Here is a 26,416-nt window from a genome sequence, read left to right on the forward strand (position 1 = left end):
TGTGGAAGAACAGGCGCTAGCGTACATGGAACGCTTGGATTATCAATGTCCGAAGAAATTGGCATAACTTTTGCATATGATGTCTGTTTTGGTCCAATTACCCCCCACATTTTGGAAATCTCACGATAATTTTGAATGAATTCACAGCTTTGCCATGACGTATGATGGATTTTGGCAGTTTGAATTTGTGTGGAAGAACAAACGCTTGCGCACATGGAACGCTGGAATTGTCGACGTTCGAAGAAATTGGCATAACTTTCGCATACGGTATCCATTTTGGGCCCATAACCCCATTTTGAAAAGCTCATGATGATTTTGAAAGAACAAATATCTTCAATGTAATGTATGATGAATTTTAGCATTTTGTATTCATGTGGAAGAATAGGTGCTTGCGTAATGGAAAGCCTGGATTGTTGACATTCCAAGAAATTGTCATAATTTTCGCATACGGTGTCTGTTTCGGGCCCATAACCCCATTTCGAAAAGCTCAAAGTGATTCAAAATGAACAAATAGCTTTGCCATAATGTATGATTAATTTTGGCAGTTTGAATTTGCGTGGAAGAATAGGCGCTTGCGTACATGGAACGCTTGGATTGTCGACGTTCGAAGAAATTGACATAACTTTCGCGTAGGTGTCAATTTTGGGCCCATAACTCCCCACATTTTTGAAAGTTCACGTCAATTCTGAATGAAATTGAAGCTTTACAATGACATATGATGGATTTTGGTAGTTTGAATTCGTGTGGAAGAACAGGCGTTTGCGTACATGGAACGCTTTGATTGTCGACATTCAAAGAAATTGGCATAACTTTCACATACGGTGTCCATTTTGGGCCTATAAACCTATATCAAAAAGCTCAATATGATTTTAAATACAAATAACTTCATCATGATGTATGATGGATTTTGGCATTTTGATTTCGTGTGGAAGAACTGGTGCTCGCGTACATGGAATGCTTAGATTGTTGACGTTCCAAGAAATTGGCATAACTTTCGCATACAGTGTCCGTTTTGGGCCAATAACTCCCTACAATTCTAAAAGGTCACGATGATTTTGAATGAACTCGCAGCTTCACCGTGATGTATGATGGATTTTGGCAGTTTGAATTCGTGTAGAGGAACAGGCGCTTGCGTACATGGAACGCTTGGATTGTCGACGTTTGAAGAAATTGTCCTTTCTTTCACATACAATGTTTGTTTTGGCTCCATAACCCCATTTTGAAAAGGGCATGATGATTTTCAATGGAAAAATAGCTTCACCATGATATACAATGGATTTTAGCAGTTTGAATTCGTGTGGAAGAACAGGCGCTAGCGTACAATGAACGCTTGGATTGTCGACGTTCAAAGAAATTGGCATAACTTATCTCATACGGTGTCTGTTTTGGGAATATAACCCCATTACGAAAAGCTCACGACAATTTTGAATGAAAAAATAGCTTTGTTGTGACGTATGATTGATTTTGGTAGTTTGAATTCATGGAGAAGAATAGCCGCTTGCGTACATGGAACGCTAGGACTGTTGACGCTCGAATTAATTGGCATAACTTTGGCATACGGTGTCCCTTTTGGGCCCATAAAACCATTTCGAAAGCTCATGATGCTTTTGAATGAACAAATAGCTTCACCATGACATATGATAGATTTTGGTAGTTTGAATTCGTTTGGAAGAACAAGTGCTTGTGTACATGGAACGCTTGGATTGTTGACGTTCGAAGAAATTGTCATAACTTTTACATACAGTGTCCATTTTTGGCCCATAACACCATTTCGAAAAGCTCACGATGACTTTAAATGTACAAATAGCTTCGTCATGATGTATGATGGATTTTAATAGTTTGAATTCAAGTGGAAGAACAGGCACTTGCGTACATGGAATGCTTGGATTGTCGTCGTTCAAAGAAATTGACATAACTTTCATATACGGTGTCCGTTTTGGGCCTATAACCCCATTTCAAAAAGCTCATGATGATTATGAATGAACAATAGTTTTACCATGATGTATGATGGATTTTTGTACTTTGAATTCGTGTGGAAGAACATGCACTTGTATACATGGAGTGCTTGGATTGTCGACGTTCGAAGAAATTAGTATAACTTTCACATACGGTGTCCATTTTCGGCCCATAACTCCCCACATTTTACAAAGTTCATGATAATTTTGAATGAACTCATAGCGTCATCGGGACGAATGATGGATTTTAGCTATTGGAACTCGTGTGGAAGAACAGGCGCTTGCTTACATGGAACGCTTGGATTGTCGACGTTCCAAGAAATTGGCATAACTTTCACATACGATGTCTGTTTTGGGTCCATAACCCCCCACGGTTCTAAATGAACTCATAGCTTCGCCATGACATATGATGGATTTTGGTAGTTTGAATTTGTGTGGAAGAACATGCACTTGCGTACATGGAACACTTGGATTGTCGTCGTTTGAAGAAATTGGCATAACTTTCGCATACGATGTCCATTTTGGGCCCATAACTCCATTTCGGAAAGCTCATGATGATTTTGAATGAACAAATCACTTTTCCATGATGTATGATGGATTTTGACAATTTGAATTCGTGTGGAATAACAGGCAGTTGCATACGTGGAACGCTTGGATTGTCGATGTTCGATGAAATTGCCATAACTTTTGCATACTGTGTCTGTTTTAAGCCCATAGCTTACGATGATTCTAAATGAGCAAATTGCTTCACCGTGATCTATGATGGATTTTGGCAATTCGAACTTGTATGGAAGAATAGACGCTTGCGTACATGGAATGTTTGGATTGTCGACGTTCGAAGAAATTGGCAGAACTTTTGCGTACGATATCCGTTTTGGGCCCATAACTCCCCACATCTCGAAAAGCTCATGACGATTCAGAATGAACTTGTAGCTTCACCATGACATATGACGGATTTTAGCAGTTTGAATTCATGTGGAAGAATAGGCGCTTGTGTACATGGAATGCTTGGATTGTCGACGTTCGAAGAAATTGGCATAACTTTCGTACACGGTGTCCGTTTTGGGCCCATAACTCCCCACATTTTGGAAAGCTCGTGACGACTCTGAATGCACTCATAGCTTTATCATGATGTATGATGGACTTTGACAGTTTGAATTCGTGTGGAAGAACAGCCGCCTGCGTACAGGGAACGCGTTGATTGTCGACGTTCGAAGAAATTGGCATAACTTTTGCATACTGTGTCTATTTGGGGCCCACAACCCCATTTCGAGAAGCTCACGATGATTCTGAATGAACAAATAGCTTTTCCATGACATATGAAGGATTTTGGTAGTTTGAATTCTTGTGGAAGAACAGGCGTTACTCATATGGAACGCTTAGATTGTCGACATTCAAAGAAATTGGCATAACTTTCACACACGGTGTCCGTTTTAGGCCTATAACCCCATTTCGAAAAGCTCATGACAATTCTGAATGAACTCACTGCTTCACCATAATGTATGATCAATTTTTGTAATTTGAATTCGTGTGGAAGAACAGGTGCTTGCGTACATGGATGCATGGATTGTCAACGTTCGAAGAAATTGGCATAACTTTCACGTAGGTGTCCATTTTGGGACCACAACTCCCCACATTTCTAAAAGCTCTCGTCAATTTTGAATGAAAAACTAGCTTCATCATGACGTATGATGGATTTTGGCAGTATGAATTCGTGTGGAAGAACAGGCGCTTGCGTACACGGAAGCTGGGATAGTCGACGTTCGAAGAAATTGGCATAACTTTCGCATATGGTGTCAGTTTTTGACCCGCCACTCCCCACATTTTGGAAAGCCCAAGACAATTCTGAATGAACTGGTAGCTTCACTATGACATATGATGGATTTTGGCAATTTGGATTTGTGTGGAAGAACAGGCGCGTGCGTACATGGAACGCTTGGATTGTCGATGTTCTGAAAAATTGACATAACTTTCGCATATGGTGTCCATTTTGGGACAATAACTCCCCACATTTAGGAAAGCTCACAATGATTTTGAATGCATAGCTTCAAAGTGACGTGTGATGGATTTTAGCAGTTTCAATTCGTGAGGAAGAATAGGCGCTTGAGTACATGGAATGCTTGGATTGTCGACGTTCGAAGAAATTGGCATAACTTTCGCATACGATGTTCGTTTTAGGCAACTTCCCACATTTGGGAAAGCTTGTGATGATTTTGAATGAACTCCCAGCTTCACCATGACGTATGCTGGATTTTGGCAGTTTGAATTCGTGTGGAAGAATAGGTGCTTGCGTACATGGAACACTTGGGTTGTCGACGTTCGAAGAAATTGACATAACTTTAGCTTACTGTGTCCGTTTTCAGCCCATAACCCCATTTTGGAAAGCTCACGATGATTCTAAATGAACAAATGGCTTCATCATGACATGTGATGAATTTTGGCAGTTTGAATTTGTGCGAAAGAACAGGCACTTGCATACATGGAACGCTTGGATTGTCGACGTTCAAAGAAATTGGAATAACTTTCGTATACAGTGTCCGTTTTGGGCTAATAACTCCCCACATTTTGGAAAGCTTGCAAGGATTCTGATAGAACTCCAAGCTTTACCGTGACGTATGATGGATTTTGGCAGTTTGAATTCGAGTAGAAGAACAGGGCCTTATATACATAGAATGCTTGGATTGTTGACGTTCGAAGAAATTGGTATAACTTTCGCATACGGTGTCCATTTTGGGACCATAACTCCCCACATTTTGGAAAGCTTGCGATGATTCTGAAAGAACTCCCATCTTTACCATGACATATGATGGATTTTGGCAATTTGAATTCATGTGGAAGAATAGTCGCTTTTGTACATTGAATGCATGTATTGTTGACGTTAGAAGAAATTGGCATAACCTTCGCATACGGTGTCCATTTTGGGCCCATAACATCCCACATTTTGGAAATCTCGCGATGATTTTAAATGAACTCGTATCATCACCGTGACGTATGGTGAATTTTGGCAGTTTGAATTCATGTGGAAGAACATGCGCTTGCGTACATGGAGTTCTTGGATTGACGACGTTCAAATAAATTGGCATAACTTTCATATACGATGTCCGTTTTGGGCTCATAACCCCCTACAACTCGAAAATCTCATGATGATTCCGAATGAAATTGCAGCTTCGTATGATGGATTTTGGCAGTTTGAATTCGTGTGGAAGAATAGGCGCTTACGTACATGGAACACTTGGATTGTCAATGTTCGAAGAAATTGACATAACTTTCGCATACGGTGTCTATTTTCGGCTAATAGCCCCTCACATTTTGAAAAGGTCGCGATAATTGTCAATGAACTCACAATTTTGTCGTGATGTGTGATAGATTTTGGTAGCTTGAATTCATGTGGAAGGACAAGCGCTTGCGTACATGGAATGTTTGGATTGTTGACGTTCGAAGAAATTAGCATAATTTTCGACCCGTCACTCCCCACATTTCGAAACGTTCGTGACAATTCTGAATGAACTTGCAGCTTTATCGTGACATATGATGGATTTGGGTAGTTTTAATTCGTGTGGAAGAATTGGCGCTTGTGTACACGGAATGCTTGGATTGTCGATGTTCGAAGAAATTGGCATAACTTTCGCATATAGTGTCCGTTTTGGGCCCATAACCCCATTTCAAAAAACTCACGATGATTTTGAATGAACTCACAGCTTTGGTATGGCGTATGATGGATATTTGTAGTTTGAATTCGTGTGGAAGTACAGGCGCTTGTGTACATGGAACGCTTGGATTGTCGACGTTTGAAGAAATTGGCATAACTTTTGCATACGGTGTCCGTTTTGGGCCATAACCCCATTTCGAAAGTTTTACGATGATTCTGAATGAACAAATAGCTTTTTCATGATGTATGATAGTTTTTGGCAATTTGAATTCATGTGGAATAATGGGCGTTTGCGTGCATGGAATTCTTGGATTGTCGAAGTTCGAAGAAATTGGCATAACTTTTGCATACGATGTTCGTTTTGGGCCCATAACTCCCCACTTTTTTAAAGCTCACGATGACTCTAAATGAACTTGCAGCTTCCACGTGATGTATGATGGATTTTAGCAGTTTGAATTCGTGTGGAAGAACAGGTGCTTACGTGCATGGAATGCTTGGATTGTCGACGTTCGAAGAAATTGGAATAACTTTTGCATACGTGTCCATTTTAGGCCAATAACCCCCCACATTCTGAAAAGGACGTAATGATTGTAAATGAACTCACAGCTTCACCATGACATATGATGGATTTTGGCAGTTTGAATTCTTGTGGAAGAACAGGCGCTTGCGTACATGGAACGCTTGGATTGTCGACGTTCGAAGAAATTGGAATAACTTTCGCATACAGCGTCCGTTTTTGACCCATAATTTCCCACATTTTGGAAAGCTCATGAAAATTCTGAATGAACTCGTAGCTTCGCTATGACGTATGATGGATCTGGGCAGCTTGAGTTCATGTGGAAGAACAGGCGCTTACGTACATGGAACTCCTGGATTGTCGACGTTTGAAAAAATTGGCATAACTTTCGTATACGGTGTCAAATTTGGGCCCATAACTCCCCACATTTCTGAAAGCTCACGATAATTCTAAATGAACTTGTGGCTTCCACATGACATAAGATGAATTTTGGAAGTTTGAATTCGTGTGGAAGAACAAGCGCTTACGTATATAGAACACTTGGATTGTCAACCTTCGAACAAATTGGCATAACTTTTGCATACGTTGTCGGTTTTGGGTCCATAACCCCATTTTGGAAAGCTCAAGACAATTCTGAATGAATAAATAGCTTCGCTGTAATGAATGTTGGATTTTAGCAGTTTGAATTCGTGTGGAAGGACAGGCACTTGTGTACATGTAATGCTTGGACTGTCAACAATTAAAGAAATTGGCATAACTTTCGCATACGGTGTCCGTTCTGGGCCCATAAACCCATTTCGGAAAGCTCACGCTGATTCTGAATGAACTAATAGCTTCCTCATGAAGTATGATGGATTTTGGAAATTTGAATTCGTGTGGAAGAATAGGCGCTTGCGTACATGGAACGCTTTGATTGTTGATGTACGATGAAATTGACATGACTTTCGCGTAGGTGTCCGTTTTAGGCCCATAACTCCCCACATTTCTCAATGCTTGCGTCGATTCAAAATGAACACATAGCTTCATCATGACGAATGATGGATCTTGGCAGTTTGAATTCGTGTGAATGAAAAGGCGCTTGCGTACATGGAACGCTTGGATTGTTGACATTTAAAGAAATTGGCATAACTTTCCTATACGGTGTTCGTTATGGGCCCATAAACCCATTTCAGAAAGCTCATGATGATTTTAACTGAATCAATAGCTTCATCATGACGTATGAAAGATTTTGACAGTTTGAATTTATGTGGAAGAATAGGCGCTTACATACATGGAACGCTTGGATTGTCGACGTACGAAGAAATTGGCATAACTTTCGTGGAGATGTCCATTTTGGGCCCATAACTCCCCATATTTTTGAAAGCTCACATCGATTTAAAATGAACTCGCAGCTTCATTGTGTAGTATGATGGAGTTTGGTAGTATAAATTCATGTTGAATAACAGGCACTTGCATACATGCAACGCTTGGATTGTCGACGTTTAAAGAAATTGACATAACTTTCACACACGGTGTCCGTTTTCGGCCCATAAACCCATTTCAAAAAGTTCACGATGATTTTAAATGAACAAATAGCTTCATGAAGATGTATGATGGATTTTGACAGTTTGAATTCGTGTGGAAAAAATAGGCATTTGTGTACATGGAATGCTTGGATTGTCGACGTTCAAAGAAATTGGCATAACTTTCGCATACGGTGTCCGTTTTAGGCCCATGACTCCCCACATTTAGAAAAGCTCACGACGATTCTAAATGAACTCACGGCTTCACTATGACGTATGATGAATTTTGGTAGTTTGAACTCATGTGGAAGCATAGGCGCTTGCGTACATGGAACGCTTGGATTATCAACATTTGAAGAAATTGGCATAACTTTCGCATACGATGTCCGTTTTGGTCCCATTACCCCCCACATTTCGAAAATCTCACTACAGTTTTGAATGAATTCATAGCTTCACCATGACGTAAGATGGATTTTGGCAGTTTGAATTCGTGTGGAAGAATAGGCGCTTGCGCACATAGAACGCTTGGATTGTCGACATTCAAAGAAATTGGCATAATTTTCGCACACGGTGCCCGTTTTGGGCCCATAACCCCATTTTGAAAAGCTCATGATGATTTCGAAAGAACAAATAGCTTCACCATGATGTATGATGAATTTTAGCAGTTTATATTCGTGTGGAAGAATGGGCGGTTGCGTAATGGAAACCTTAGATTGTTGACGTTCCAAGAAATTGTCATAATTTTCGCATACGGTGTCTGTTTTGGGCCCATAACCCCATTTTGAAAAGTTCACGACGATTCAAAATGAACAAAAAGCTTTGCCATAACATATGATTGGTTTTGGCAGTTTGAATTTGCATGGAAGAATAGGCAGTTACGTACATGGAACACTTAGATTATCGACGTTCGAAGAAATTGACATAACTTTCACGTAGGTGTCCGTTTTGGGCCCATAACTCCCCACATTTCTGAAAGTTCATGTCAATTCTGAATGAAATTGTAGCTTCACCATGGCGTATGATGAATTTTGGCAGTTTGAATTTGTGTGGAAGAACAGGCGCTAGCATACGTGGAACACTTGGATTGTCGACGTTTAAAGAAATTGGCAAAACTTTCGCATACGCTGTCTGTTTTGGACTCATGACTCCCCACATTTCAGAAAGCTCATAACAATTCTGAATGAACTCATAGCTTCATTGTGACGTATGATAGATTTTGGCAGTTTGAATTCGTCTGGAAGAATAGGCACTTGCGTACATGGAATGCTTGGATTGTCGACGTTCCAAGAAATTGACATAACTTTCGCATAGTGTGTTCATTTTGGGCCCATAACTCCCTACAATTCTAAAAGGTTGCGATGATTCTAAATGAACTTATAGCTTCACCGTGACGTATGATGGATTTTGGCAATTTGAATTCGTGTAGAAGAACAAACGCTTGCGTACATGGAACGCTTGGATTGTTGACGTTTTAAGAAATTGTCATTACTTTTACTTACGGTATCCGTTTTGGCCCCATAACCCCATTTCAAAAAGCTTACGATGATTTTGAATGAAAAAATAGCTTCACCGTGACATACAATGGATTTTAACAGTTTGAATTCATGTGGAAGAACATGCACCAGTGTACATCGAACGCTTGGATTGTTGACGTTCAAAGAAATTGGCATAACTTTTGCATACGATGTCCATTTTGGGACTATAACGCCATTACGAAAAGCTCATGACAATTTTGAATGAAAAAATAGCTTTATCGTGTCATATGATTGATTTTGGTAGTTTTGAATTCATGGGGAAGAACAGCCGCTTGCGTACATGGAACGCTTGGATTGTTAATGTTTGAAGAAATTGGCATAACTTTAACAAAGGGTGTCCGTTTTGGGCCTATAACCCCATATCGAAAAGCTCAACATGATTCTAAATGAACAAATAGCTTTGTTGTGATGTTTGATTGATTTTTCGACTTTAAATTCATGTGGAAGAACAGGTGCTCGCGTACATGGAATGCTTGGATTGTCGACGTTCCAAGAAATTGGCATAACTTTCGCATAGTGCGTCCGTTTTGGGCCCATAGCTCCCTACAATTCTAAAAGGTCGCGACGATTCTAAATGAACTCGTAGCTTCACCATGACGTATGATGGATTTTATCAATTTGAATTCGTGTAGAAGAACACGTGCTTGTGTACATGGAATGCTTGGATTGACGACGTTCAAAGAAATTGGCATAACTTTTGCATACGATGTCCATTTTGGGCCTATAACCCCATATCGAAAGGCTCAACATGATTCTAAATGAAATCGTAGCTTCACCGTGACGTATGATGGATTTTATCAATTTGAATTCGTGTAGAAGAACACGTGCTTGTGTACATGGAATGCTTGGATTGACGACGTTCAAAGAAATTGGCATAACTTTTGCATACGATGTCCATTTTGGGCCTATAACCCCATATCGAAAGGCTCAACATGATTCTAAATGAAATCGTAGCTTCACCGTGACGTATGATGGATTTTATCAATTTGAATTCGTGTAGAAGAACACGTGCTTGTGTACATGGAATGCTTGGATTGACGACGTTCAAAGAAATTGGCATAACTTTTGCATACGATGTCCATTTTGGGCCTATAACCCCATATCGAAAGGCTCAACATGATTCTAAATGAAATCGTAGCTTCACCGTGACGTATGATGGATTTTATCAATTTGAATTCGTGTAGAAGAACACGTGCTTGTGTACATGGAATGCTTGGATTGACGACGTTCAAAGAAATTGGCATAACTTTTGCATACGATGTCCATTTTGGGCCTATAACCCCATATCGAAAGGCTCAACATGATTCTAAATGAAATCGTAGCTTCACCGTGACGTATGATGGATTTTATCAATTTGAATTCGTGTAGAAGAACACGTGCTTGTGTACATGGAATGCTTGGATTGACGACGTTCAAAGAAATTGGCATAACTTTTGCATACGATGTCCATTTTGGGCCTATAACCCCATATCGAAAGGCTCAACATGATTCTAAATGAAATCGTAGCTTCACCGTGACGTATGATGGATTTTATCAATTTGAATTCGTGTAGAAGAACACGTGCTTGTGTACATGGAATGCTTGGATTGACGACGTTCAAAGAAATTGGCATAACTTTTGCATACGATGTCCATTTTGGGCCTATAACCCCATATCGAAAGGCTCAACATGATTCTAAATGAAATCGTAGCTTCACCGTGACGTATGATGGATTTTATCAATTTGAATTCGTGTAGAAGAACACGTGCTTGTGTACATGGAATGCTTGGATTGACGACGTTCAAAGAAATTGGCATAACTTTTGCATACGATGTCCATTTTGGGCCTATAACCCCATATCGAAAGGCTCAACATGATTCTAAATGAAATCGTAGCTTCACCGTGACGTATGATGGATTTTATCAATTTGAATTCGTGTAGAAGAACACGTGCTTGTGTACATGGAATGCTTGGATTGACGACGTTCAAAGAAATTGGCATAACTTTTGCATACGATGTCCATTTTGGGCCTATAACCCCATATCGAAAGGCTCAACATGATTCTAAATGAAATCGTAGCTTCACCGTGACGTATGATGGATTTTATCAATTTGAATTCGTGTAGAAGAACACGTGCTTGCGTACATGGAATGCTAGGATTGTCGATGTTCGAAGAAATTAGCATAACTTTCACATACGGTGTCCATTTTGGACCTATAACCCCATATCGAAAGGCTCAACATGATTCTAAATGAAAAAATAGCTTCATTGTGACGTATGATAGATTTTGGCACTTTGAATTTGTGTGGAAGAACAGGTGCTCGCGTACATAGAATGTTTGGATTGTCGACATTCCAAGAAATTGGCATAACTTTCGCATAGTGTGTCCATTTTGGGCCCATAACTCCCTACAATTCTGAAAGGTCGCGATGATTTTAAATTAACTCATAGCTTTACCGTGACGTATGATGGATTTTGGCAGTTTGAATTCGTGTAGAAGAACAGGCACTTGCATACACGGAACACTTAGATTGTCAACGTTCGAAGAAATTGTCATTACTTTCACATATGGTATCCGTTTTGGCCCCATAACCCCATTTCGAAATTCTCACGATGATTTTGTATGAAAAAATAGCTTGCATACAAGGAATTGAATATGCGACAAAGATGATGGTTGAAATTGGTGAATGATTACGACTGCACTATTCACTACCATCCGGGTAAGGCTAATGTTGTGACCGACGCTCTAAGTAGAAAATTAATGGGACAATTGACATCACTACCCACCTCTCAAGTGGAGTTAGTCAAGGACTTAGAAAAGGTGCAGATCGAAGTGGTTACCACACCAGGACAAGTCACTGCTCGTCTAACAGCTTTAATAATTTGACCTACTCTTAGAGATCGAATTATAGAAGCACAAAATAAAGACTCATTTTTGCAGAAAATTAAGAATGAAGTTGGTACCGATAAGAAAATGGACTTTGGAATAACTGAGGATCAGGCACTGATATTTAGAGGAAGAATTTGCGTGCCTAAGGATGAAGCCTTGAGAAACGAGATATTGAAAGAAGCTCATTCCACCTCGTACACCGCACATCCCGGTAGTACGAAAATGTATCGAGATCTTTGAGATACATTTTGGTGGAGAAATATGAAAAGAAGTATAGGGCTATATGTGCAGAAGTGCATGGTATGTCAACAGGTTAAGGCAGAACACCAAAAACCAGCTGGATTGTTAAATCCACTAGATATACCTGAATGGAAATGGGAAAATATCACGATGGACTTTGTGGTTGGATTTTCGAAGTCAGCAAGAGGAAATAATGCTATATGGGTAATAGTGGACCGACTAACGAAGTCAGCTCATTTTCTTCCAGTGAAAATGACATTCAGTTTAGACCAATTGGCATAGTTGTACATTAAAGAGGTTGTGAGATTACACGGTGTACCTGTATCCATTATGTCTGAGTCCAAATTTTGGAAAAGTCTACAAGGAGCTATGGGAACGAAGCTGAACTTTAGTACAACATATCACCCTCAGTCCAATGGTCAGTCTGAAAGGACCATCCAAACTTTGGAAGACATGCTGAGAACATGTGTTTTGGATCTAGGAGGTAATTGGGAGTCATACTTACCTCTAGTAGAGTTCGCTTATAATAACAGTTTCCAAGCAACTATTGGAATGGCACCATACGAAGCTCTCTATGGTAGAAGATGTAGATCCCTTGTTCATTGGGATGATATTGGAGAGAAGAGAGTTTTGGGACCAGAAATCATTGAAAGGATGGTCGAGGTAATCGATAAGATCCGTGCAATCGATAAGATCCGTGCAAGAATAAAGGCAGCACAGGATCGACAAAAGAGCTATGCAGACACAAGGAGAAAGGATTTAGAATTCCGAGTTGGGGATAAAGTGTTTCTGAAAGTAGCACCGATGAAAGGTGTACTTAGATTTGGAAGGAAAGGCAAGCTATGACCCCGATATATCAGACCTTTCGAGATACTTGATAGAGTCGGAAATGTGGCTTACCAACTAACTTTGCCACCTGAATTATTGACAGTGCACAATGTGTTCCATATATCGATGATAAAGAAGTATGTACATGATACTAATCATGTAGTGAGTTATCAAACCTTGGAGGTACAGAAAGATTTGTCGTACGAGGAACTACCAATCAAGATTTTGGATCGAAAAGTGCACATGAATATTGGATGACTAAAGTATATTTCAGATTTTTAGTCTCATTTGAGACCCATTTTTGACATAGGAAACATTCGATTTGAAAAATGATATCTTAGTAAAAGTTGTAGCTTTATGAGTTAGCTTTCCAACGCACTTCGAATTACCTCAATCGGATATCGGGAGAAGAAGTTATGATAGAAACACTGAACGCTGTGCAGTGTCAACCGGACTATAACCGGTCAACCGAAACTACCTGAAATGAAAATTCTTGTTTTTCTCTAGAATTTAAATATTTATTTTCATCAATTATTTTCTCAAAGGGCCACCCACGTTTTTGGCAATAAAAACCCCACTAAATTGAAGCATTTAACCGCAAACTTAAATGGCACCCATGTTTTCTCTCTTAAATGAAATTTGACCCTTCATTTGCTTTAAGTTATGGGATATTTACCTGTAAATAGAGACCTCATTTCACTCATTTTTCTCGCACCAAAAGCAAGAACTTTTACATACTAAAGAAAGAGTTTCCAAGAGAAAAAAAGAGAGGGAGGAAAACTATTTTTCCTAGAAGTTCAAGAAGTGTTTTCAAGCATCAATTCTCAACGATTTTCAAACATCCAAGGAGTGCATTTCCTTCAACGTCCAAGTTTCATCGAAGTTTTCAATCCAAGTTTTCAAAGTTTCAAAAGCATCAATCAAGGTAGGTAGATGTGCAATGTGTTTAATCGTGTAAGTTTCGATTCACGTTAATGTTTGTATATCTAATGGTACTCCGGTACGGCATATTCCTCTATGTTAATGGTTGTATGTCAAATGCTACTCCAGTACGGCATAGCCCTTTATTTTGAAGAAATGTTCGTATGTCAAATGGTGCCCTTGGGTATGGCATACCTCTTCATGTCAAATGGTGCCCTTGGGTACGGCATACCCCTTCATGTCAAATGGTGCCTCCGGGTACGGCATGTATGAAAAGTTATAAAGTTAATGTTTTGAAATGTATAGCTTGATCACGAATACACCTGTGACACCTATTGAGTTTTTCAACTCACGGGTTTAATCCCATCTCTACAGATTGAAGGAATTCTACCTCGAGCATGGATGAAAGAGAAGATGGAGAGTGATGCAACGAGCCCATGAAAATCCGATGAATAAGTGATTTGGATTTATTTTTATGAAATGTTTTCCAATGTTATTTCTTTAAAGTTTTGAATAACGCAAAATGCGAGAACAATTTATATTTTCTTCAAATAAATTACAAATAAATTACATTTTGTTGTTTTGAAAAATGATTCAATGTTTTTCTTTAAAGTATTTGAAGTATTGTTATTTAAATTATTATCCGAAGATGTAAGCTTCCGCTAAAATGTATACACTTGTTACTAAACCACTAGTTAAGCTAAGTAAAGTAAGCAGCGTTTCGGTCCATTAGGGGTCGGGGCGTTACATACGGTGTTCGTTTTGGGCCCATAACTCCATTTCAAAAAGTTCACGACGATTCTGAATGAACAAAAAGCTTCATCATGATGTATGATGGATTTTGACGATTTGAATTTGAGTGGAAAAGCTGATGCTAACATATATGGAACGCTTGGATTGTCGATGATTCTGAATGAACTCACTGCTTCGCCATGACTTATGATGGATTTTTACTGTTTGAATTCATGTGGAAGAACAGGCACTTGGCTACAAAGAGCACTGGGATTGTCGACGTTCAAAGAAATTGGTATAACTTTTGCATACGATGTCCATTTTGGGCCCATAACACCTCACATTTCGAAAATCTCTCGACAATTTCGAATGAACTCACAGCTTCATCGTGACGTATGATGGATTTTAGTAGTTTGAATTCGTGTGGAAGAATAGGCGCGTGCGTACATGGAACGCTTGGATTGTCGATGTTCGAAGAAATTGGCATAACTTTAGCATACGATGTCCATTTTGGGCCCATAATCCCATTTCGGAAAGCTCACAACGATTCTGAATGAACAAATAGCTTCACCATGATGTATGACAAATTTTGGTAGTTTGAATTTATGTGGAAGAACAGGTGCTTGTGTGCATGGAATGCTTAGATTGTCGACGTTCGATGAAATAGGCATAACTTTCACATACAATGTCCATTTTAGGCTCATAACCCTCAACATTTCAAAAATCTCACGACAATTCAGAATGAACTCACGGCTTTATCATGACATATGATGGATTTTGGCAGTTTGATTCGTGTGGAAAAATAGGCATTTGTGTACATGGAACGCTTGGATTGTCGATGTTCCAAGAAATTGGCATAAATTTCGCATACGGTGTCCGTTTTGGGCCCATAACACCATTTAGGAAAGCTCGCGACAATTTTGGATGAACAAATAGCTTTGCCGTGATGTATGATGGATTTTGGCAATTTGAATTCGTGTTGAAGAACAGGCGCTTGCATTCACGGAACGCTTGGATTGTCGACGTTCTAAGAAATTGGCATTACTTTCGCGTTCGTGTCTGTTTTGGGCCCATAACTTGTCACATTTCAGAAAGATCACGTCGATTTTGAATGAACATGTAGCTTCACCATGACGTATGATTGATTTTGGCAATTTGAATTCATGTGGAAGAACAGGCGCTTGCATACATGGAACGCTTGGATAGTCGACGTTCAAAGAAATTGGCATAACTTTCGCATACGGTGTCCGTTTTGGGCCCATAACCCCATTTTGAAAAGTTCACGACCATTCTAAATGAACAAAATGCTTCATCGTGACGTATGATGGATTTTTGCAGTTTGAATTCGAGTGGAAGAATAGGCACTTGGATACATGGAAAGCTTCGATTGTCGACGTTCGAGGAAATTGGCATAACTTTTCAAAATGTTGTCCATTTTGGGCCCATAACTCCCCACATTTTCGAAAGCTCACGGCAATTCTGAATGAACTCATAGCTTCATCGAGAAGAATGATGGATTTTGGTAGTTTGAAACTCGTGTGGAAGAACCGGTAGTTGCTTACATGGAATGCTTGGATTGTCGACGTTCCAAGAAATTGGCATAACTTTCGCATACGATGTCCATTTTGGGCCCATAACCCCCACATTTCGAAAATCTCACGATGGTTCTGAATGAACTCACAGCTTCGCCATGACATATGATGAATTTTGGAAGTTTGAATTTGTGTGGAAGAACAGGATCGTGCGTACATGGAACACTTGAATTGTCGTCGCTCAAAGAAATTGGCATAACTTTCGCATACGGTGTCCGTTTTGGGCCCATAACCCCATTTCGAAAAGCTCATGATGATTTTAAATGAACAAATCACCCCATCGTGGCATTTGATGGATTTTGGCTATTTGAATTCATGTGGGAGAACAAGCACTTGTGTACATGGAACGCTCAAATTGTCGATGTTCAAAGAAATTGGCATAACTTTCACATATGGTGTCTGTTTTGGGCCCATAACCCCATTACGAAAAACTTATGATGATTTTGAATGAACAAACAGATTTTCCATAACGTATGATGGATTTTGGTAATTTGAATTCATGTGGAAGAATAGGCGCTTGCATACACGGAGCGTTTGGATTGTTGACGTTCGAAGAAATTGGCATAACTTTCGCATACGGTGTCCGTATTGGGCCCATAACCCCATTTCAAAAAGGTCACGATGATTTTGAATGAAAAACTAGCCTTGCCATGATGTATGATGGATTTTGATAGTTTGAATTCGTGTGGAAAAATAGATGCTTGCGTACATAGAATGCTAGGATTGTGACGTTTGAAGAAATTGGCATAACTTTAGCATACGATGTCCGTTTTGGGCCCATAACCCCCCACAATTCGAGAATCTCACGATGATTTTCAATGAACTCACAGCTTTGTCGTGACGTATGATGGATTTTGGCAGTTTGACTTTGTGTTGAAGAATAGGCGCTTGCGTACATCGAATGCATGGATTGTCGATGTTCGAAGAAATTTGCATAACTTTCGCATACGTGTCCATTTTGGGCCCAAAAGCCCATTTCAGAAAGCTCACGATGATTTTGAATGAACAAATCACTTCACCATGATGTATGATGGATTTTGGTAGTTTGAATTCATGTGGAAAAATAGGCGCTTGCGTACATGGAATGCTCGGATTGTCAATGTTCAACAAAATTGGCATAACTTTCGCATATGGTGTCCGTTTTGGGCCCATATTCCCATGTCAAAAAGTTCACGATGATTTTAAATGAACAAATCGTATCACCATGATGTTTTATAAATTTTAGATGTTTGATTTCGTGTGAGAGAACAGGTACTTGCGTACATGGAACGCCTGGATTGTCGATGTTCAAAGAAATTGGCATAACTTTCGCATATGGTGTCCATTTTAGGCCCATAACCCCATTTCGAAAAACTCACGATGATTTTGAATGAACAAATAGCTTTGCTATAATATGTGATAGATTTTAGCAGTTTGAATTCGTGTGGAAGAACAGGTGCTTGCATACATGGAACGCTTAGATTGTCGACGTTAGAAGAAATTGGCATAACTTTCGCATACGGTGTTCGTTTTGGGCCCATAACCCCATTTCGAAAAGGCCACAACGATTTTGAATGAACAACTAGCCTCGTCGTGATGTATGATGGATTTTGGTAGTTTGAATTTGTGTGGAAGAACAGGCGCTTGCATACATGGAATGCTTGGATTGTCGACGTTTAAAGAAATTGGCATAACTTTAGCATACGATGTCCGTTTTGGGCCCATAACCCCCCACATTTTGAAAATATCACGATGATTTTGAATGAGCTCACAACTTCACTGTGATGTATGATGGATTTTGGTAGTTTGAATTCGTGTTGAAGAATTGGTGCTTGCGTACATCGAATGCTTGGATTGTCGAAGTTCAAAAAAATTGGCATAACTTTCGCATACGGTGTCCGTTTTGGCCCATAATCCCATTTTGAAAAGCTTACAATGATTTTGAATGAACAAATCGCTTCACCATAACGTATGATGGATTTTGACGATTTGAATTTGTGTGGAGAGAACAGGCAGTTGTGTACATGGAACGCTCGGATTGTCGACGTTCAATGAAATTGGCACAACTTTCGCGTATGGTGTCCATTTTGGGCCCATAACCCCATTTCGAAAATTTCACAGATGGTGTTCGTTTAGGGCCCATAACCTCCCATATTTTGGAAAGCTCACAACCATTCCGAATGAACTCATAGCTTTACCGTGTTGTATTGTGAATTTTGGTAGTTTGAATTCGTGTGGACGAACAGGCGCTTGTGTACATAGAACGCTTGGATTGTCGACGTTCGAAGAATTTGGTATAACTTTAGCAAACATGTCTATTTTGGGCCCATAACCCCATTTCAAAAAGCTCATGATGATTTTGAATGAACTCATAGATTCGTCATGGCGTATGATGGATTTCAAAAGTTAGAATTCGTGTGGATGAACAGGCACTTGCGTACATGGAACGCTTCGATTGTCGATGTTCGAAAAAAATTGCATAACTTTCACGTACAGAGTCTGTTTTGGGCCCATAACCCCCATTTCGGAAAGCTCTTGGTGATTTTGAATGAACTCATAGCTTTGCCATGATGTATGATGGAATTTGACAGTTTGAATTCATGTGGAAGAATAGGTACTTGCGTACATGGTACGCTTGGATTATCGACGCTCGAAGAAATTGGCATAGCTTTCGCATACAGTGTCCATTTTGGGCCCATAACTCTCCACATTTAGGAAAGCTTGTGATGATTCTGAATGAACTCATAGTTTCAACGTGACGTATAATGGATTTTAGCAGTTTGAATTCATGTGGAAGAACGGACCCTTGTATACATGGAACGCTTGGATTGTTGACGTTCGAATAGATTAGCAAAACTTTTGTATATGGTGTCCGTTCTGGACCCATAACTCTCCACATTTTGGAAAGCTCACGATGATTCTAAATAAACTCGCAGCTTCACTGTGAAGTATGATAGATTTCGACAGTTTGAATTTGTGTGGAAGAATAGGAGCTTGCGTACGTAGAAAGCTTGGATTGTCGACATTCGAAGAAATTGGCATAACTTTCGCTTAAGATTTCCATTTTGGGCCTATAATCGCCAACATTTTGGAAAGCTCATGATGATTCTGAATGAATTCATAGCTTTGCCATGACGTATGATGGATTTTGGTAGTTTGAATTCATGTTGAAAAATAGGCGCTTGTGTACATGGAAGCTTGGATTGTCGACGTTCGAAGAAATTGGCAAAACTTTCACTTACGATGTCCGTTTTGGGCCCACTACCTCCCACATTTTGAAAAGCTCGTGATTATTCTGAATGAACTCTTAGCTTCGTCATGACATATGATGGATTTTGACAGTTTGAATTCGTGTGGAAGAATAGGTGCTTGCGTACTTGGAATGCTTGGATTGTCGACGCTTGAAGAAATTGGCATAACTTTCGCATACGGTATCCTTTTTGGGCCATAACTCCCCACATTTGGGAAAGCTTGTGATGATTCTAAATGAACTCGTAGCTTCATCATGATATATAATGGATTTTAGCTGTTTGAATTCGTGTGGAAGAACATACGCTTGCATATATGGAACACTTGGATTGTCGACGTTCGAATAAATTGGCATAACTTTCGCATATCGAAAAGCTCACGATGATTCTGAATAAACTCGTAGCTTCACCATGAGGTATGATGGATTTCCACAGTTTCAATTTGTGTGGAAGAATAGGTGCTTGCGTACATGGAACGCTTGGATTGTCGACGATCAAAGAAATTAGCATAACTTTTGCTTAAGATGTCCATTTTGGGCCTGTAACCGCCCACATTTTGAAAAGCTCGTGATGATTCTGAATGAATTCATAGCATCGCCATGACGTATGATGGATTTTGGTAGTTTGAATTCATGCTGAAGAACAGGCGCTTGTGTACATGGAACACTTGGATTGTCGACGTTCGAAGAAATTGGCATAACCATCGCATACGGTGTCCATTTTGGGCCCATAACTCCCCACATTCAGGTAAGCTTGTGATGACTCTGAATAAACTCGTAGCTTCATCATGACAAATAATGGATTTTGGCAATTTTAATTCATGTGGAAGAACGATCGCTTGCATACATGGAACACTTTGATTGTTGACGTTCGAATAAATTAGCATAACTTTCGTATACGGAGTCGATTTTGGACCCATAACATTCCACATTTCGGAAAGCTCACGATGATTTTGAATAAACTCACAGCTTCCTCGTGAGGTATAATGGATTTCGACAGTTTGAATTCATGTGGAAGTACAGGCGCTTGCATATGTGGAACACTTGGATTGTCGACGTTCGAAGAAATTGACATAACTTTCGCTTTAGATGTCCATTTTGGGACTATAATCGCCCACATTTTGGAAAGGTTGTGATGATTCTGAATGACTTTGTAGCTTCACCATGACGTATGATGGATTTTGGTGGTTTGAATTCATGTTGAAGAACAGGCACTTGTGTACATGGAACGCTTGGATTGTCGACGTTCGAAGAAATTGACATAACTTTCACTTATGATGATCATTTTGGGCCCACTACCTCCCACATTTCGGGGAGCTCGTGATTATTCTGAGTGAACTAGTAGCTTTATCGTGACGTATGATGGATTTTGACAGTTTGAATTCATGTGGAAGAACAGGCGCTTGCGTACGTAGAATGCATGGATTGTCGACGCTCGAAGAAATTGGCATAACTTTCGCATAGGGTGTCCATTTTGGGCCCACTACCCCACACATTTCGAAAAGCTCCTGATGATTCTGAATGAACTTGCAGCTTCACCAGGACTTATGATAGGTTTTGGTAGCTTGAATTCGTGTTGAAGAATAGGCGCTTGCGTATGTGGAACGCTTGGATTGTCGACTTTCGAAGAAACTGGCATAACTTTCACTTAAGATGTTCGTTTTGGGCCTATAACCACCCACATTTCAGAAAGCTCATGGTGATTCTAATTGAATTCGTAGCTTCGCCATGATGTATAATGGATTTTGGTAGTTTGAATTCATGTTGAAGAACAGGCGCTTGTGTACGTGGAATGCTTGGATTGTCGATGTTCGAAGAAATTGGCATAACTTTCGCTTACGATGTCCGTTTTGGGCCCACTACCCTCCACATTTCAAAAAGCTCACGACAATTTTGAATGAGCTCATAGCTTCGCCATGATGTATGGTAGACTTCAGCAGTTTGAATTTGTATGGAAGAATAGGCGCTTGCGTACATGGAACGCTTAGATTGTTGATGCTCGAAGAAATTTACATAAATTTCGCATACGGTGTCCATTTTGGGCCCATAACGCCATTTTGAAAAGTTCACGACGATTTTGAATGAACTCCCAGCTTTACCATGATGTATGATTAATTTCAACAACTTGAATTCATGTAGAAGAATGGGCGCTTGCGTACATGGCATGCTTGGATTATCGACGTTCGAAGAAATTGGCATAACTTTCGCACACGATGTCTATTTTGGGACCATAACCCCCCACATTTCGAAAAGCTCACAATTATTCTAAATGAACTTGCAACTTTTCTGTGACATATGGTGGATTTTGGTAGTTTAAATTCATGTGGAAGAACAGGCGCTTGCATACGTGGAATGGTTAGATTGTTGACATTCGAAGACATTGGTATAACTTTCATATATGGTGTCTGTTTTGAGCCCATAACTCCATTTCAGAAAGTTCATGACGATTTTCAATGAACTCATAGCTTTGCTATGATGTATGATGGATTTAAGCAGTTTGAATTAGAGTGAAAGAATAGGCGCATGCGTACATGTCCATTTTGGATCCATAACTCCCCAACTTTTGGAATGCTCATGACGATTCTGAATGAACTTGCAGCTTTGCTGTGACGAATGATGGATTAGGGCAGTATGAATTTGTGTGGAAGAACAGGTGCTTGCATAGCTAGAATGCTTGGATTGTCGATGTTCTAAGAAATTAGCATAACGTTCGTATACGGTGTCTCTTTTGGGCCCATAACCCATTTGGAAAAGCTCACGATGATTCTGAATGAACTCATAGCTTTGCCATGATGTATGATAGATTTTGGCAGTTTGAATTCGTGTGGAAGACTAGGCGCTAGCATACGTGGAACACTTAGATTGTCGACGTTCAAAAAAATTGGCATAACTTTCGCATACGATGTCCGTTTTGGACCCATGACTCCCCACATTTCAAAAAGCTCATGATAATTCTGAATGAACTCATAGCTTCATTGTGACGTAAGATAGATTTTGGTAATTTGAATTCGTCTGGAAGAATAGGCACTTGCGTACATGGAACACTTGGATTGTCAACGTTCGAAGAAATTGGCATAACTTTCGCTTACGATGTCCATTTTGGGTCCACTACTTCCCACATTTCGAAAAGCTTGTGATTATTCTGAATGAACTCGTAGCTTTACTGTGACGTATGGTGGATTTTGACAGTTTAAATTCGTGTGGAAGAGCAGGCGCTTGCGTACGTGGAACGCTTGGATTGTCGACGCTCGAAGAAATTGGCATGGCTTTCGCATACAGTGTCCGTTTTGGGCCCATAACTCGCCACATTTAGGAAAGCTTGTGACGATTCTGAATGAACTTGTAGCTTCACCGTGACGTATAATGGATTTTGGAAGTTTGAATTCGTGTGGAAGAACAGGCGCTTGCGTACATGGAACGCTTGGATTGTCGACGTTCGAATAAATTGGCATAACTTTCGCATCCGGTGTCCGTTCTGGACCTATAACTCTCCACATTTTGGAAAGCCCACGTTGATTCTAAATAAACTCACAGCTTCGCCGTGAGGTATGATAGATTTTAACAGTTTGAATTTATGTGGAAGAACATATGCTTGCGTACATGGAACGCTTGGATTGACTACATTCGAAGAAATTGACATAACTTTCGCTTAAGATGTCCATTTTGGGCCTATAACTGCCCACCTTTCAAAAAGCTCGTGATGATTCTGAATGAATTCATAGCTTCGCCATGGCGTATGATGAATTTTGGTAGTTTGAATTCATGCTGAAGAACAGACACTTGTGTACATGGAACACTTGGATTGTCGACGTTCAAAGAAATTGGCATAACTTTCGCTTACAATGTTCGTTTTGGGCCTACTACCTCCCACATTATGGAAAGCTCCTGATTATTCTAAATGTACTCGTAGTTTTATCATGACGTATAATGGATTTTGACAGTTTGAATTCGTGTGGAAGAATAGGCACTTGCGTATGTGGAACACTTGGATTGTTGATGCTCGAAGAAATTGGCATAACTTTCGCATACGGCGTCCATTTTGGGCCCACTACTCCCCACATTTCGAAAAGCTCGTGATGATTCTGAATGAACTTGCAGCTTCACCATGACTTATGACAGATTTTGGTGGTTTGAATTCGTGTTGAAGAACAGGCACTTGCATATGTGGAAAGCTTGGATTGTCGACTTTCGAAGAAATAGGCATAACTTTCGCTTCATTGGCGTAACTTTCGCTAACGATGTCCATTTTGGGCCCATTACCTCCCACATTTCGGAAGGCCCATGATTATTCTGAATGAACTCATAGTTTCGCCATGACGTATGATGGATTTTGACAATTTGAATTCATGTGGAAGAACAGGCACTTGCATAAGTGGAACGCTTGGATTGTCGACGCTCGAAGAAATTGGCATAACTTTTGCATATGGTATCCGTTTTGGGCCCACTACCCCCCACATTTCAGAAAGCTCAAGATTATTCTAAATGAACTCGTAACTTATTTTTCTGAATGAACTCGTAGTTTCGCCATGACGTATGATAGATTTTGACAGTTTGAATTCGTGTGGAAGAACAAGCACTTGCGTACGTGGAACTCTTAGATTGTCGACGCTCGAAGAAATTGGCATAACTTTTGCATACGATGTCCGTTTTGGGCTCACTACCCCCCACATTTCAGAAAGCTCACGATTATTCTAAATGAACTCGCAACTTTACCATGAAGTTTGGTGGATTTTGGTAGTTTAAATTCGTGTGGAAGAACAGTCGCGTACATACGTTGAATGCTTAGATTGTCAACGTTCGAAGAAATTGGTATAACTTTCGTATACGATATCTGTTTTGGGCCCATAACCCCATTTCGAAAAGCTCACGATGATTTTCAATGAACTCGTAACTTTGCTATGATGAATGATAGATTTAAACAGTTTGAATTAGTGTGGAAGAATAGGTGTATGCATATATGGAATGCTTGGACAGTGGACGCTTGAAGAAATTAGCATGACTTTGGCATACGGTGTCCGTTTTGGACCCATAACTCCCATCCTTTGGAAAGCTCACGATGATTTTGAATGAATTTACAGCTTTCTCGTGACGAATGATTGATTTGGGCAGCATGAATTTGTGTGGAAGAACAGGCGCTTGCGTACCTAGAATGCTTGATTGTCGATGTTCTAAGAAAATAGCATAACTTTCGCATACTGTGTCCGTTTTAGGCCCATAACCCATTTCGAAAAGCTCACGATGATTTTGAATGAACTCATAGTTTTGCCATGATGTATGATAGATTTTGGCAGTTTAAATTCCTGTGGAAGAACAAGTGCTAGCATACGTGGAACACTTGGATTGTCGACGTTCAAAGAAATTGGCATAACTTTCGCATACGATGTCCGTTTTAGACCCATGACTCCCCACATTTCAGAAAGCTCATGATAATTCTGAATGAACTCATAGCTTCATTGTGACGTATGATAGATTTTAGCAGTTTGAATTCGTCTGGAAGAACAGGCGCTTGCATACATGGAACGCTTGGATTGTCGACGTTCAAAGAAATTGGCATAACTTTCGCATATGATGTCTGTTTAGGCCCATAATCTCCCATATTTTGGAAAGGTCACGCTGATTCTGAATGAACTCATAGCTTTACCCTGTCGTATGATGGATTTTGGTAGTTTGAATTCGTCTGGAAGAATAGGCACTTGCGTACATGGAATACTTGGATTATTGACATTTGAAAAAATTGGCATAACTTTAGCATATAGTGTCCGTTTTGGGCCCATAGCCCCATCTCAGAATGCTCATGATGATTTTGAATGAACTCATAGCTTCACCATGGCGTATGATGGAATTCAAAAGTTAGAATTTCTATGGAAGAACAGGCGCTTGCATACATGGAATGCTTAGATTGTTGATGTTCGAAGAAATTGGCATAACTTTCTCATACAGTGTCCGTTTTGGGCCCATAGCCCCATTTCAGAATGCTCACGATGATTTTGAATGAACTCATAGCTTCACCATGGCGTATGATGGATTTTAAAAGTTAGAATTCATGTGGAAGAATAGGTGCTTGCATACATGGAACGCTTAGATTGTTGACGTTCGATGAAATTTGCATAACTTTCGTATACGGTGTCCGTTTTAGGCTCATAACCCCATTTTAGGAAGCTCCTAGTAATTTGGAATGAACTCATAGCTTCACCATGATGTATGATAGAATTTGACAGTTTGAATTCATGTCGAAGAATAGGCACTTGGGTACATGGTACGCTTGGATTTTTGACGCTCGAAGAAATTGGCATAACTTTCGCATATGGTGTCTGTTTTTGGCCCATAACTCCCCACATTTAGGAAAGCTTGTGATGATTTGGAATGAACTCCCAGCTTTAACATGACATAGAATGGATTTTAGCAGTTTGAATTCTTGTGGAAGAATGGGCGCTTGCATACATGGAACGCTTAGATTGTCGACGTTCGAATAAATTAGCATAACTTTCGCATACGGTGTTTGTTCTCGACCTATAACTCTTCACATTTCGAAAAGCTCACGATGATTCTGAATAAACTCGCAGCTTCACCATGAGGTATGATGGATTTTGACAATTTGAATTCGTGTGAAAGAATAGGCGCTTGCGAACGTGAAACGCTTGGATTGTTGACGTTCGAAGAAATTGGCATTAATTTCGCTTAAGATGTCCATTTTAGGCCTATAATCGTTCACATTTCGGAAAGTTCGTGATGATTCTAGATGAATTTGTAGCTTCGTCATGACGTATGATGGAATTTGGTAATTTGAATTCATGTTGAAGAACAGACGCTTGTGTACATGGAATGGTTGGATTGTCAACGTTCGAAAAAA

The sequence above is a fragment of the Olea europaea genome, chromosome 18, assembly GCF_002742605.1.
Source record: "Olea europaea var. sylvestris chromosome 18, O_europaea_v1, whole genome shotgun sequence".
NCBI classification, from domain to species: domain Eukaryota; kingdom Viridiplantae; phylum Streptophyta; class Magnoliopsida; order Lamiales; family Oleaceae; genus Olea; species Olea europaea.